Raw genomic sequence first — 14,491 nt, 5'->3', positions numbered from 1 at the left:
TACAGGCTCCCAGTTACAGAATGAAGAAGTCACGGGAATAGAAGGTTCAGCACAGAGAATAGAGTCAATGGTAATGTGACAGCGTCGTACAGTGACAGACAGGAACTACGCAAGTGGCGAGCACAGCCTGGCGCTTAGAGACATTGAATCACTGGGTCGTACGCCTGAAATGGACGTCACATTATGCATCAACTATACTCAAATGTTAACATTTTTAAAATAAATGAACAGGGGCGCCTGGGTGGTGCAGTCGTTAAGCGTCCGCCTTCAGCTCAGGGCGTGATCCCGGCGTTGTGGGATTGAGCCCCGCATCGGGCTCCTCTGCTATGAGCCTGCTTCTTCCTCTCCCACTGCGTGTGTTCCCTCTCTCGCTGGCTGTCTCTATCTCTGTTAAATAAATAAATAAAATCTTTAAAAAATTAAAATTGAAATTAAAAAAAATAGGGGCGCCTGGGTGGCACAGCGGTTAAGCGTCTGCCTTCGGCTCAGGGCGTGATCCCGGCGTTCCGGGATCGAGCCCCACATCAGGCTCCTCTGCTAGGACCTGCTTCTTCCTCTCCCTCTCCCCCTGCTTGTGTTCCCTCTCTCGCTGGCTGTCTCTATCTCTGTTGAATAAATAAATAAAATCTTTANAAAAAAATTTTTAAATAAATAAATTAATTAAATAAATAAATGAACAAATAAATACCTATAAAAACCAAAGTCAACTTATACCACACCTGCTAATCACATCTACTGAATACCTTCGAGGTAACATCTAAACTCGTTTGTGACCAAAGAACTGAGCGCCGTCGCTTAAAATCCCTCTGCCTCTTCCCGGTTTTAGAAAGTGCCCCCTCCTCTAGCCTATACCCTCCAATACCATCCGCACCCTTGAAGCGAGGCACCGGCCATGCATTGAGCAGGTTCCCCACAGGACCGCTTCCTAATGGAACATGGCATTTCAAAGCTCCTGCTTGATCACAGACTCTAGAAGCCGCGAGGAACTTTGTGATCAACCACGAAGTTCCCTGAGCACCCAACCATCTAGTGAGCATCTGGTCTGCTCCCCTGCTTCCTGCAGGGTTCCCCCCCACGCGCCATCTCTGAAGTCCTAGAGTCTCCTCCCCGGCGCCTGAGAGAAGGAAGGGAGAGAGGGGTTTAAAGAAAAAGAGGAGTTAATATCCAATATGCACTAATAGTTTAATAAGCTGAAATAAATTGATTTTCCATTAAAAGCCAAGAGCCGACAGTCAAACTAAATAGGCCTTCGCTTGCTTATGGCCTGTACTCGTGGTAATGTATGGATGCAGTAAGACTTAATTGGTTTTGTTGAGACTGCACGGAAGAAAAAAATCACAGAACCCAATTGCTACCACTAATTAGAATTTCAGAAAGCGCCATTGCGGAAACAGATTACCTACTTCCTCGGTCATTTTCCAATCTTCTTGATCCAATTTATGCACCCGGCCTCCCCAGTTCCTCCCCATAGCACCCCTCCGCCAGGCCCACACAATGAGGTCACCCTGGCGGACAGCCGCAGACTCAGCCCCGACTGACCGACATGGGGCAGCCGGTCGGTGAGCGTCTCCATTTGCTTAGCTTTGTGGCTCTAACTTACAAAAGCTGCCTTAAGTCTCTTGCTCCAGGGGCGCCTGGGGGGCTCAGGTCATGATTCCAGGGTCCTGGGACTGAGCCCCACGTTGGGGTCCCTGCTCAGGAGGGAGCCTGTTCTCCCTCTCCCTGCTGCTCTCCCTGCTTGTGCACGCTCACTCTCTCAAATAAATAAAGTCTCTTCCCCCACAAAGACCTCCCCCAGCCACGGAGCCCACACAGCCACATGCTGTGCTGACCCTTGGAGCCCCTGACTCCTGGCATCATTACGGACATCTCGTGGATGTCTTGTCCCTGAATCAAAATCACAAATGTTTAGAATGGTAGCCAGATGTCCCATTCTTCTGGCCAACGAATGCTCCAAGAATGATGCTCCTTTACAAAGACATCGGCCACATTTAAGCACCATCATAACAACAGTGATTTTGCAGAGGGCAGGCATTATCCTCGCTGGTTCTCCAACATCCCTGCAAGGTAAGCTCCCGGATTCTCGTGCTGTCAACAAGGGGGACCGAGTACCAGGCCTTCGGTTACACAGATCGCGAACGTCCACACGGGGCTCGCCTTGGCTTCAACCTGCAGAATCCAAACTCTCTTCCACATGAAGCCGTAAGGATCTGATTCCCTTCCAGCTCTGAGTGGGCCGGGGAGGGGTCAGCATGAAACCCCCACGTGGCAGAACCACAAGGGACCAGAAGTGGGCCAAGTGTGCCCCTGGCTTCCTCGGCCCCTCAGTTCACGCACCTCATGCCCTCCTGCCCCATGCTCCCTACCCTCCTAGAGAAAGGACATTTCTCATTTCCCACTTCAGTCTACAGTCTCAAGCTAATTGCTTCAACAGAACATTTGCACTTTAAGTCAGTTGTTTCTAATTGTAAAATTTAAAACTTTGATCTGTTAGACATTCATTCAGAAGTAGGTAGTGTGGACACCTTAAGCGTACCCAGTGCTGTATGGCAATTAGACCCAATTAAGCTCGGGGAAACAAACAAACAAAAAACAACTAGTCGACTTGGGGGGTGCCGGTGTGTGAGGGTCAGAATGGTGGGGCACCTCCTCGGGCTTCTCCTTACCCCCAGCCCTCTCCTGGTGCACAGGGCCCCACACATTCCTCCCTCACTCTTCCCCAGGCTGGAGAGCAACTCAGCCCTGAAGACACTACCAGCCAGCTCAACCCCTCTGCTCCTTGAATCAACCACCTTGGATCAGGCCAGCCGAAGCACCCACGTTGTTCCTCCCCACCCTGCCACAGTTCAGCCTTCTTCCCATCGGCTCCCATGAGAACTTCTCAACCATGAAACCAACAGCCTTTCCAAGTCTAACCAGGGATCTGGCTTTGCTAGAATTATCAAAGCATGTGAGAGTCAGGCTCTCTCTTCCTTCCTCTGCCACTCTACTCTTCAAGGCCCGTTTCCCAAACTTGACTACGCACACAAATCACCTGGGAGCCTGTTAAGTGCAGAGTCAGATTTGGTAGGTCTGGGGCAGGACCTGAGAGGCCACACTGCTCACAAATTCCTGGGACACGTCGATGCCTCCAGTCCAAGGAGCGCCCTGGGGGTGGCAAGGATCCAGTCTTCCCTGGACAATCATGTGGAGGGCCAACTCTTTTATTCCAGCCTCACAACCAAGAGCTTTTGGAAAATTGGATCTTTTGATTTCTTTTCCTTCTCATTTTTCAAGATCCTTATGCTGCTGGAACCAGTGGAGAATTTAAAAGCTGGAGTGCGTACAGGAATGATATTCCCCTCATTAGTGCACAGCTGGGTCAGTCGGAACAGGTGCCATCCACCGGCACCGAAGATGCTGGCAAGGGGCCCTGAACACCAGCCTTCAGCATGGACTTGCACGCTAACGGGCTGGCCCGTGTCCCCCAAGAAGCTAGGTTGAAGTCCCAACCGCTAGTCCCTAAGAATGGGACTTCGTTTGGAAATGGGGTCTTTGCTGATGAAATTTAGGTGTAAGTTAAGATAAGGTCCTAATGGAGTAGGGTGAGCCCCTAACCCAGTATGACAAGGGTCCTTACAAGAAGAGGAGAGACACGTGCAGGAGAACATACAGACAGACACACAGAGGGAAGACAACAGGACAGTGGGGATGCAGCCACCAGCCCGGGGACCCCAAGGAGCGCCAGCCCACACCAGAAGCAGTGGGTGTGGCTGGGCTGACACCTGATTGCAGACCTCCAGAGCGGGGAGAGAAACCACTCCTGCTGTTCAAAGTCCCCCAGATGTGGCAGGTTGTTACAGTAGTCCTGGCAAACTGACACAGGGGCTTGGTTTTATTCCATTGTGTTTGTCTTAAATAGTAGTTGGAGGGAAAGGGGGTAAGGAAGGGGACTGAAACTGTGAGGTTGAGAGACAGAAAAATAAAATAAGATTAAACCAGAGAGGGAGACAAACCATGAGAGACTCAACTCCAGGAAACAAACTGAGGGTTGCTGGAGGGGAGGTGGGGCAAGATGGGGTAACAGGGTGATGGGCACTAAGGAGGGCAGGTGATGTGATGAGCACTGGGTGTTGTATGCAACTGATGAATCACTGAATTCTACATCTGAAACTAATGGTGTACTATGTTAATTAATTGATTATAAATTAAAAAAATAATCTTAGGGACCATCCTAGAATTCCGCCTACTACAGAAAGGATAAAAATCTATAGTGAATGTTCAAAGAAAGAAAAAGAAAAAGAAAAAAAACTATGAGGTTGGAATGAAGGATTCCTCTGGGTTTTTCTATGGTCTCATTCCTACTCTCTTTGGGCCGAATCAGGCAGAATTGGCTGTGTTCACAGGGAGTTAAAACCCATCCGTGAGCACCATCCAGGTAAGCGTTCTATTTCCTTATGATCAAAGAAAAGAGCCCTGGAAACTGTCAGTGCACCCGGAGGCTGAGCGGAGGGACTCCTGGGGAATGGAGTTGAATGTCAGCGCCCCTGAGACGGCCAGGCAGGGCGGCCCCGAAGCCTGTGGGCCAGGAAGGAGGCTCAGCACGTTGTCCTTGGAGTCCCCAGCCCACCCTCTTTACAAAGAAATCTATAAAAATTGATCCTTCAACTCAGCTGTGGCCAGAGACTGCTCATTACTGCCCAACACCCACTCCCCTATTCCTGAACAATAGATCACTGATTCTTAGTGAGACCCATGGCCACCTTGCAGTCTGTTGTTGCCATGTGACCAAGTTCTAGAAAGTGTCACATGGTGTTTCCAGGAAGTATCCTGAAAAGGGAGAAGCCATGCTCTTTCTGTCACTTCCATCGCCAGCTGGCCAGAATGCAAATGTGTCAGTTGGAGCTCCAGCCACCACTTTGGGCTAGGAGAACAGGGGCCTCAATCTAGGGCTGGAAGGTCAGAACATTGCAGGGAACAGGGGTCCCTGAGGTCTTGACGGAAACCATGATGGTAGCCATGGATAGCTACATGAAAAAAAAAAAATATATATATATATGTATTAAAACTACTATTGATACAGTTTTCTGTCAGGAGCAGTCTAAATAAATAGATCCTTTTATTTACAAATAAAAATCCCACTCTTACATCAGCCCAATAAATATGTGGAGGGAAAAAATTTAGGCCGATTAACTAACCTCCTCTATTCCTGGGAAGCTTGTTTGTAAATAATTAGATTCATGAAATGGGAATATTTTCTAACTTGCCTGACAGGAATCATTACTCACCCTCAAGGAGAGGTTACAGAGTTTCTAGAATGAGAACCGCTTAAATGATTTCTTTTTGGCTTTTTTCCGCTCTAATCCTTGGATTCATCTTACGCTTCAATCGAACAGTAAACGTGAGCCTCTGTCTTCAGCTGATGTGGGTTCTCTCTGTTCCTGGTTCATACTCACACGGTAACATTTTGATTTCTAAAATTGTTCAAAGAATCTGATCCTACAAAAAATACAATTTAACTAAAGCTGGAACTAGCAATTATCTGTGCGTCCCTCCTGACAATGGGGACAGCTGGGCCAGCTACTTCCCCTCCCACAATCTTTCTCTTGTTCTTCCAGTTTTCTTGCCCCCACACAAAGGATTCCGGTGGGCCCTGCATTCAGCCCCCGTCTGCATGCGCTGCTCACGGGAAGGAGCCCACGTGCTTCTCACCGCTGCAGAGACAGAGGTCAGACGCACCCATACAGGACAGTAAGCAACATACTGACGATCAGACTGGTGACAAATGGAGGTGAAAAAAGGAGCAAGGGTCTGAGGAGGCCCAAAGCAAACTGGGCATTTCAACTGCGTCCATCAAAGGCAGCAGAATGAGCCACCTGTCCAGAAGGCACCACATCCCAGGAGAACCACCTCCCAGGACACACCACGTCCCAGGAAAACCACCTCCCAGGACACACCACCTCCCAGGAGACATCACCTTCCAGGAGACACCACCTCCCAGGACACACCACCTCCCAGGAGACACCACCTCCCAGGACACCACCTCCCAGGAGAACCACCTCCCAGGACACACCACCTCCCAGGACACACCACCTCCCAGGACACACCACCTCCCAGGAGACATCACCTACCGAGGGCACCCCCTACCCAGGAAGGCACCCCCTACTCACAGGGCATCATCTACCCAGAGGGCAGGTGGAGGAAGCTTCTCCTGACACACTTCATGACCCAGGCTGACACTGAAGCCTCAGCTCCAGGCCACAGCCAAATATTTTTGGCAACAACAGAGATACACAGAGATGGAAATTTTTATCCCCCAGAATAGCAGGGAGCTTCTCCCCTCAAGGGAAAGAAAGTGTGGGCTTGGATGGGACTGCCTTGAAAGCATCAACAGCTTCTCTTGCAAGAATCGGGACAGATATTTCTTAAAATCCCCTTCCAACCTAACTCTGTTGAATTACCTCACTGTGTTTTCAGTATATTCTCTCTGTCGCCAACCAACACGCTCGCCAGTGGAGAGTTAGGACAATCAGTTCTGAAGGACAACCTCAACGTGGGCCAACGCACGGCAGCCCAAGTCCAACATTCATTAATAGAAGGCTCTTCGGGGATAAAAAGACAACCTTGTAAAAGTAAAAGGTACATAAGTGTTGTTTGAATTGATCAATGCTTATACAAACTCTTGCCTGAAATCTGTGGACACAGTTGTTGAAATCCTCTCCTTGCTTCGTGTTATGAAGACAAGTCTCCCTTTGTAAACGATAGCTAGAGTCCATAACCACTCCGCACACTGCCAATACGATGTCTGCATGCTCACTCTCACAGATTTTCACATTCTGCACTTTCTGACTTGTGTCATACAACCACAGGTTCAATTGATTGGTACTTGACCAAAAGAAAAATGAAATTGAGTGGAGAAATTGAGTGGGTCCATTGCTGGCAGTGGCCTTGTGCCCAACGCTGTCTCTGTCCCAAGGTTCAAAGCCATCAGCTGGTCCGTAAACTGCACGGTCTGCCCTCCCCTTTAATCACCATCCTGGCTGAGAATTATGATTCTAACAGACACTTAACTCTAGAGAACACACTGCTGGTGACCAAAGGGGAGGTGGGTGGGCAGACGGGGGAAAGAGGGGATGGGGACTAAGAGTGCACTTGCTGTGAGAGCACCAGGTGTTGTAAGGATGTACTGAATCACAATACTGTACACCCGAAACTAATAACACTGCCTGTTAACTAACTGGAATTAACTTATGATTCTAGGGGTGCCTGGGGGGCTCAGTCGGTTAGGTGTCTGCCTTGGGCTCCAGTCATGATCCCAGAGTCCTGGGGATAGAGTCCCGTATCGGGATCCCTGCTCAGTGCAGAGTCTGCTTCTCCCTCTCTCTCTCTCTCTCTCTCTCTCTCTCTCTCTCTCTCTCTTTCTCTCTGTCTCTCAGATAAATAAATAAACCTTTAATAAATAAAGATTATGATTCTAGAGCACGGGGACTATGTACCATACATCTCTCCAGGGGCCACAGGAATTTGTACATCAGGAACGAACATATTAAAATAAGTTTTAATAAATGAGTGATTCCAGAAAGAAGAACCCTGCAGGTGATCATCGTTCTCACCTGACAAAGAAGAAAGCTGTAACACGCCCCACGGCCCGCTCAGCACCAAAAGCGAATCATGACAGAAGTCCAGTCATGGCTCAGGGCTGACATTAAACCTGAGCCCAACTAGGGGCAAAATGAAAGCCAAGATGTGTGTGGAAAGTCAAGACCCCACTTTTTGCCAGTTATATTTACATGCAGGGGCTGCTCACAGAGGCAACAGCTTGATTTAGTTTAAAGAACCAAAGAAGGTCCCCAGTTTCCACTGTGACCAACGTCCAGAGCACGACTGCTCCCTTGACCTTGCAGGACGGCTCAGCAGCCCATACCCACAGAGGGTGCCGGCGTCCGTCCATCCGCACACCTGTGTTGCTGGGCTCCTCCCTCGGGGCTCCCCCACCGGGCCCTCCCGAGCAGCCCAGCAGGCCCGGGACCTGCTTCCCCAGCTGCAGCCCAGCACGCCCACCCCGCGCACCCCTCACTGCCAGCCCAAGTCTCACCAGCTGGTGCTTAGGGACTCGCCCACCTCATTCCAGAACTTCGTGAAATCAGACACTCCGAGGGACAAACGTTATGGGGGGGGGGCAGGAGGAGCGGATAAATGCTTCATCCTTACCCACCCAGGGGCTGATTCTGAGACAGGGCCGAATAGATTCCTGGAAATTCTTGGACTTTTGACCCAACAGTTTAGTCAATAGTGTTTGTGGGGCTTGGGGGGTCCCCACGACCACCCTCAGTTTTGACGATTCACTGGAAGGACTCCTAGAACTCACTGCAGTCTGTTGTGTTCATGGCTATGGTTCACAACAGCGAACAGACACAGCCTCACGTCGGCCAAGGGAGGAGGCTCCCAGGCAGGGTCGAGCATGTTCCGAGGTGTCCACTCCCAGGGCGGCTGTGGATGGCACTACCTTCTCCTGGCATACATGTGGGGCGATGCACACAGAGTTCTGCCAACCAGGGAATCTCACCCAAACCCCGGTGCCCCAAATCCTCGGGCTCAGGGACGCGTACCCGTGACCTTCCATCAGGCACCGACCTTCAGCATCCAGCCACTCTGGAGGTCAAGCTGGTCCTGTGTGACCCAAGGCCCCCACCCCAAATCCCACCATCAGCACACACCATCTGGGTGGCCCAAGGCCCCAAGTGAACAAAGACATTACCCCAGGCAGGGCACTCCAGCAGCTCAGAGACGAGGGCAGGGGGAGGACCGCTCTCTGCGGACGACAGCGACACAGGTGACACAGTGTGCTAAGCGCGGTGAAAAGCACGAGGCATGCAGGCAGCCCCACAGCTGCTCTAATTTATTATTCAAGTGTAAAGTGTAATGGATCCACTTAAGAAATTAAAACGTGTTTTTCAGCACCTAATTGTTTCTCTTCTCCTCTGTTTTACCAGAAGACTCATGAATCAATAAATACCACGGCCCAGACACCCCGAGGCATATGCATCCACGAGCTGTCGGTCTCATGCCTGCTCCTCTGAGGGGACGCGGCACGTTTGATAATGGGTATCCTTAAGAACCGAAGGAAACCAGGACGCTAAAGCAAAGTCACCTGCATCTACGGAGGGATTCACGTTCCGTGGTGGCCCCTGTCGAGGTGACAGGTCCGGGCCGCTGGCACCAAGCTGGTGTCTTCCGTCCTTCCTGCATGCCTCTGCATCCTGGGAGCTCACTGGGACTTGGCATCTTTGTTTCTGGGGAATTCTGGCGTTAAGTGATGCCAGCCAGGGCTGATTCGTAGACGAATGGCCAAGCGACCACACAGGACTCTACACTCAGGCTGAACCATCAGCTCTCGCTGTCTTGAAATTCTGAGTAGTTTCCATACAAGGGGCCCTGTGACCAGTCAAGAGTTGCCAAGGGCCTTGGCAAAGAGGCTCTGCCTTCGCAGATGGACGGGGGGCCAGGCGGGGTTCCCCTGGGGGAGCAGAGGCATGAGGAGGCAGGCCCACTGCTGTCAGCCTGCATGCTAAAGAGAATGCATGGATGTAGCCTGCACTGAGCCGTCCGTGTCTGTGGCTTCAGAGAGGCAGGACAAACGGTCTGCACCCTCCAGGAAGACCTGTGGAGGAGGGGGAAGCAAGTGTGCCCTGAACCCAGACACCCGCCCCTTACTCAGACATGTGCACCCCAGTTCCCCATGCCTATCGACGACCCTGCAGCCCAGGGCGCTCTGGCTGCATTCCTAACAGCTGGTCATCATAGGGTCATGGCACCCCAAGTATTCCCACCCACATGAGGTGTGCCTCAGGACCCTCCTTCTACAGGACTGAGTAACACGTGACGACTTGCCCAGCTGTGGCTTCAGCCCACCCAAGGAGCACGTGGGCCACCATCAGTTCCAAGAAACCCAAACGGCAAGTGTGGTTGGTATTGACCACATGCGTTCACGGATCTTGCTGCGGGTTGAACTGCCTTCCCTAAAATTTATATGTGGAATTCCTAACTCCCAGTACCACCGAATGTGACCTCTTTGGAAAAGGGGCCATTGTAGTTGTGACTAATGAGGCTAAGATGAGGTCACACTGGAGCAGGGTGGCCTTAATCCAGTGGCACTCGTGTCCTCATAAAAAGGGGAGTGTGGACGCTGACAGGTGCAGGGTAAGGCCGTGAGGAGACTGGAGTTCTGCAGCAACGAGCCCAGGGACCACCAAGAACATGTCCTTCCTTGGCACCTGCCAGCGAGCCCAGCCACACCCGAATCTCGGGCCTCTGGCCCCAGACTGAGAGACGATGCATTTCCGTTATGCCGCCCTGTTAGTGCTCCTGTGTTCCAGCCGTGCAAGGAAACTAACCCAGGTCCATCACAATCCCCAGGAAGAGCCACAGGGTGGCCCTCGTCATGTCCATTCCAACAGGACCCGAGGCCCAAGGAAGTGAAGTGGTTCCCTGAGACCATGCTGAATGCCAGGAGCAGAGGGGGGAACCCCAGAACTCGGGCACCCCATCTTCTCGGAGGCCCTGTCACCATCTCGTGAGGCCGCAGTTGGGAACCCAAATTCTTTTCAGGAAAGGTGTGTTATATAGTAGAAATGCCTCAAATGTTTCATTTAAATAAAGTAACAACCACATCACAGCAGGGACTCAGGACTGGCACAGCCAACTTCCGTGTTCTGAGTAATGAAGAACGTGGACTGGACCAACCACCCACACATTTTTCAACATTTCATTTTTCCAATTCAGAGACTACGTATATGAGCACACAACAGCCAGACTGTATGCGACAACAGAACTCCGACCCGCAGCCCACAGTGACCAGCCTGGGAAGCTGCCCGCCAGCCCACAGCGGCCAGTCTGGGAAGCCACCCCGCAGCCCGCAGCCATCAGCCCCAGTTGGCCAGGCCCTGATGATAATGGCCAGCTGCCCTAGCTTCCCCCGCCTCCAACTTAGGGCCAGTGGGGAAAGCCAAATCCACTCCCGTGACCGGTCCTGTAGGATCCTGCTTCCGGTTAGCCGCCCCGGTGACCCCACACCCACGACCCTGGCAGGGCTCACCTGACCCCCTTTTCCACCGTGAGGCTGTCCCTCCGCCGTGCCTGCCTCTGCGTCCCCACCGAGCACACGCGATGGCAGCTGACCCCCCAACAGCCATGACCGTTCTCATTTGGCTCTTCATTTATTTCCACCCCACAAAGTTTTGCCTTCTTGACCACAAATTATTTCTCCCAGATCCAGAAGGAAAGCAGTTTTCATTTTAAATTTTCATCTCCATTCTCCAGAAGAGATGCTGCCGTGACATAAAAAGGCCAGAGGGCAGGTGGCCAAGAATCAGAGTTCTCCCTGGCTGACTGAGAGCCCCCATAACTGAGAACGGACCCCAACCTCCGAAGTTAGAAATGAAGAAGACGGGGCGCCTGGGTGGCACAGCGGTTAAGCGTCTGCCTTCGGCTCAGGGCGTGATCCCGGCGTTATGGGATCGAAGCCCCACATCAGGCTCCTCCGCTATGAGCCTGCTTCTTCCTCTCCCACTCCCCCTGCTTGTGTTCCCTCTCTCGCTGGCTGTCTCTATCTCTGTCAAATAAATAAAAAATCTTTAAAAAAAAAAAAAAAGAAAAGAAATGAAGAAGACATGGAATGTAACTGACGTTTACAAACTCTGCCCTAATCACAAATCTGACGCCCACTAAAACGACCAAAAGGAACAGAAATTCTTTTCCTCGTTAATATGTTCCCCAGAGCACACAACTTAATGGAGAGAAAACTGGGGGTTCTCACTTCTCACTCGGGAGCAAAAGATGAGTCAGCACACCACCACGTCATTCTTATTCTCAACCTACTGGGGGCGGGGGGGATGTCCAGAAAGCAGGCGTCACAGTGATTACCAGCCTCTTAACACTGCAGGAATCACGGGCACCTCTAAACCCCGTCCCTTCGGGGCACTTTGTTGACATTTGAAATAGAAGTCCAGTAAATAAACATTACGTCCCTAAGGGACAAGTGTCTGTCTGTGTGCAGTCTGAAGAGAGGAAGACCGAACGTCGGCGCTGTCTTCGAGGAATATGAACGTCAGAAATGATAAACTGCAAAAAGAAACGCGAGACAGCCCATTTTGTTCATCTCCGGGCAAGGCACCAAAACACCGTCTGCAACTTAAATGTTCCTTCCTTACCACCAGTGAGCATCAGAACCACAATTATGACGTCTCCTCACAAGAAAAGTAACATTCCGAAGGAAAAAACTCCTCTTGAGAACCCTCAGCTTCTCCCTCACCCAACGGTCTACCGAGGCCAGGAGCACAGGCGGCTCCGCCACCGGCAGCCCCCTCTGGAGGCAGCGCTTCCAGGGGGCCCCACTGAGACGGGGCCCCAGACGCGGCCTCTGGAGCCTGGCGGAGGCGGCACACACGCAGGCCTGCAGGCCGCTCCACGGCGCTCCTGCGCAGGACGCCGTGCCTCCCAGGCGCTCGAAGCTCCCGTCCACTGGAGGACGCACGTTCCACTTCCACACGAGGCTTCTCGAACACGTTTGGCCGCGGAACTTGTTTGTCCTACCTCGGCTGTAGCAAGCGCCCTCAGAAGCCGTCCCTTCGTATCCACCATGGCTCCCCGCCAGCAGGACCGCGTGTGCCTCGCTGGTCTCGTCCACGGGCTCGCGGGTGCGACGCCCGTGTACCCAGCAAGCCTCACACCACCCCACGCGCCATCCTCAAGGGGACGAGGCCGTCGGGAGGGCAGGCCGCGGCGAACGGGCTGGGCTAACCGCCTGTACTTGGCCGTCCCACAAGCCCAGCTCTGACACGGGGCCGAGAACCCCACGCTCACTTCCTGCTCGCTCAGACTGGCCGCGAGCACCGCCTCTGGGTAGGGACTGAATAGTGAGAATTCCCGTACTCACAGCCCAAGGCTTTCCAGAGCAATCCAGCGTTAATGGTGGAGTTTACCATTAAAGAAGAAAACTGTAAGCTCAAAAATGTGTATCCTTTTGTGTGAATGTATCAGTGATTTTTTTTTTTTTTGGAAAAGCAAAGAACAAAACCCCGAAAACCTATCCTAGGTTGTGGTTGTTAAGCCCCATCCTTAACAACATAGTTATTCCATATCCCGTTTCCTAAGGTGTCACCGAGAGATCAGGCACCCACTCTGACCGCGTCATGAATAGAACGACTTCTCGGGGCGCTGGCACCACAAACTCATCACACACATCACCGAGCGTGGTCTGGTGACCACACTACGCTATAGAGTGCACTCCCACCTGCAAACCACGCTGTTTATGAAGTCTCCAAGCACGTGCTGTCGGCCCTTCAAAAGTTATTCTGTCGTCCAAGTAAGTCAGTCAGAGAAAGACAAATACCACGTAATTTCACTCATATGTGGAATTTAAGAAACAAATGAGTAGGGGGCGCCTGGGTGGGCTCAGTCATTAAGCATCTGCCTTTGGCTTGGGGCGTGATCCCGGCGTACTGGGATGGAGCCCCGCATCCGGCTCCTCCGCTGGGAGCCTGCTTCTCCCTCTCCCACTCCCCCTGCTTGTGTTTCCTCTCTCGCTGGCTCTCTCTCTCTCAAATGAATAAATAAAATCTTTTAAAAAAAATAAAATAAAAAAATAAGAATAAAAAATAAAAAAAGAAACAAATGAGCAAAAGGGGGAAAAAAGAGAGACAAACCAAGACACAGACTCTCAACCACGGAGAACACACTGGCAGCTGGCAGAGGGGAGGTGGGCAGGGGATGGGTGAGACAGATGAAGGGGGTTACAGAGCACACTTCCCACGATGAGCACTGAGTCATGTGCAGAGTTGACCCACTATATTGCACACCTGAAACTAATGTAACACTGTATGTTAACTACACTGGAATTAAAATAAAAACTTAAGTGAAAAGGGGCTCCTGGCTGGCTCAGTCGAAGAGTGTGCGACTCTTGATCTTGTCGTCATGAGTTCAAGCCCCTCATTGGGTGTAGAAATTACATAAAAAAGAAAAAAAAATATCTAAAAAAACTTAATTAAATTTTTTAAGTTACTCAACAGTCAATCAACCAGGACATAAGCTATGTATTTCCAGAAAGTTTATGATGGTATTAACCTTTGCCAATAGGGGACATTTAAGTTGTGTGTCCTATTGGAATAACATTGTTAAACTCTCATTCAGAAAGCTGCAATTCTATCATGCAATAATGTTTCGATTACCTATAAAATTTAATTTACTGAGAACATAAGACCTAATGAATCAATGTTAAAACATACTAATTCAGTTCAAGGAAACCACTGCACAATCAGAAACCCAAGGTCATATACACGCCCAAGTGAGACGAGACACGTCAGCGGAACAGCATCGGTCAGTCCGTGGCATGGTTACAGCTCACAATTTCTCTACATAGCTTATTTCTAATTATTATTAGGAGTCCTTTCTCTGCAACGTGCTATTATCCAAAACTCTTTGATAGCTCTCAAATCTCACTGGTAATGGGCAAATC

Source organism: Ailuropoda melanoleuca, chromosome 1, assembly GCF_002007445.2.
Source record: "Ailuropoda melanoleuca isolate Jingjing chromosome 1, ASM200744v2, whole genome shotgun sequence".
Taxonomy (NCBI): Eukaryota; Metazoa; Chordata; class Mammalia; order Carnivora; family Ursidae; genus Ailuropoda; species Ailuropoda melanoleuca.
This window is presented reverse-complemented; position numbering follows the sequence as displayed.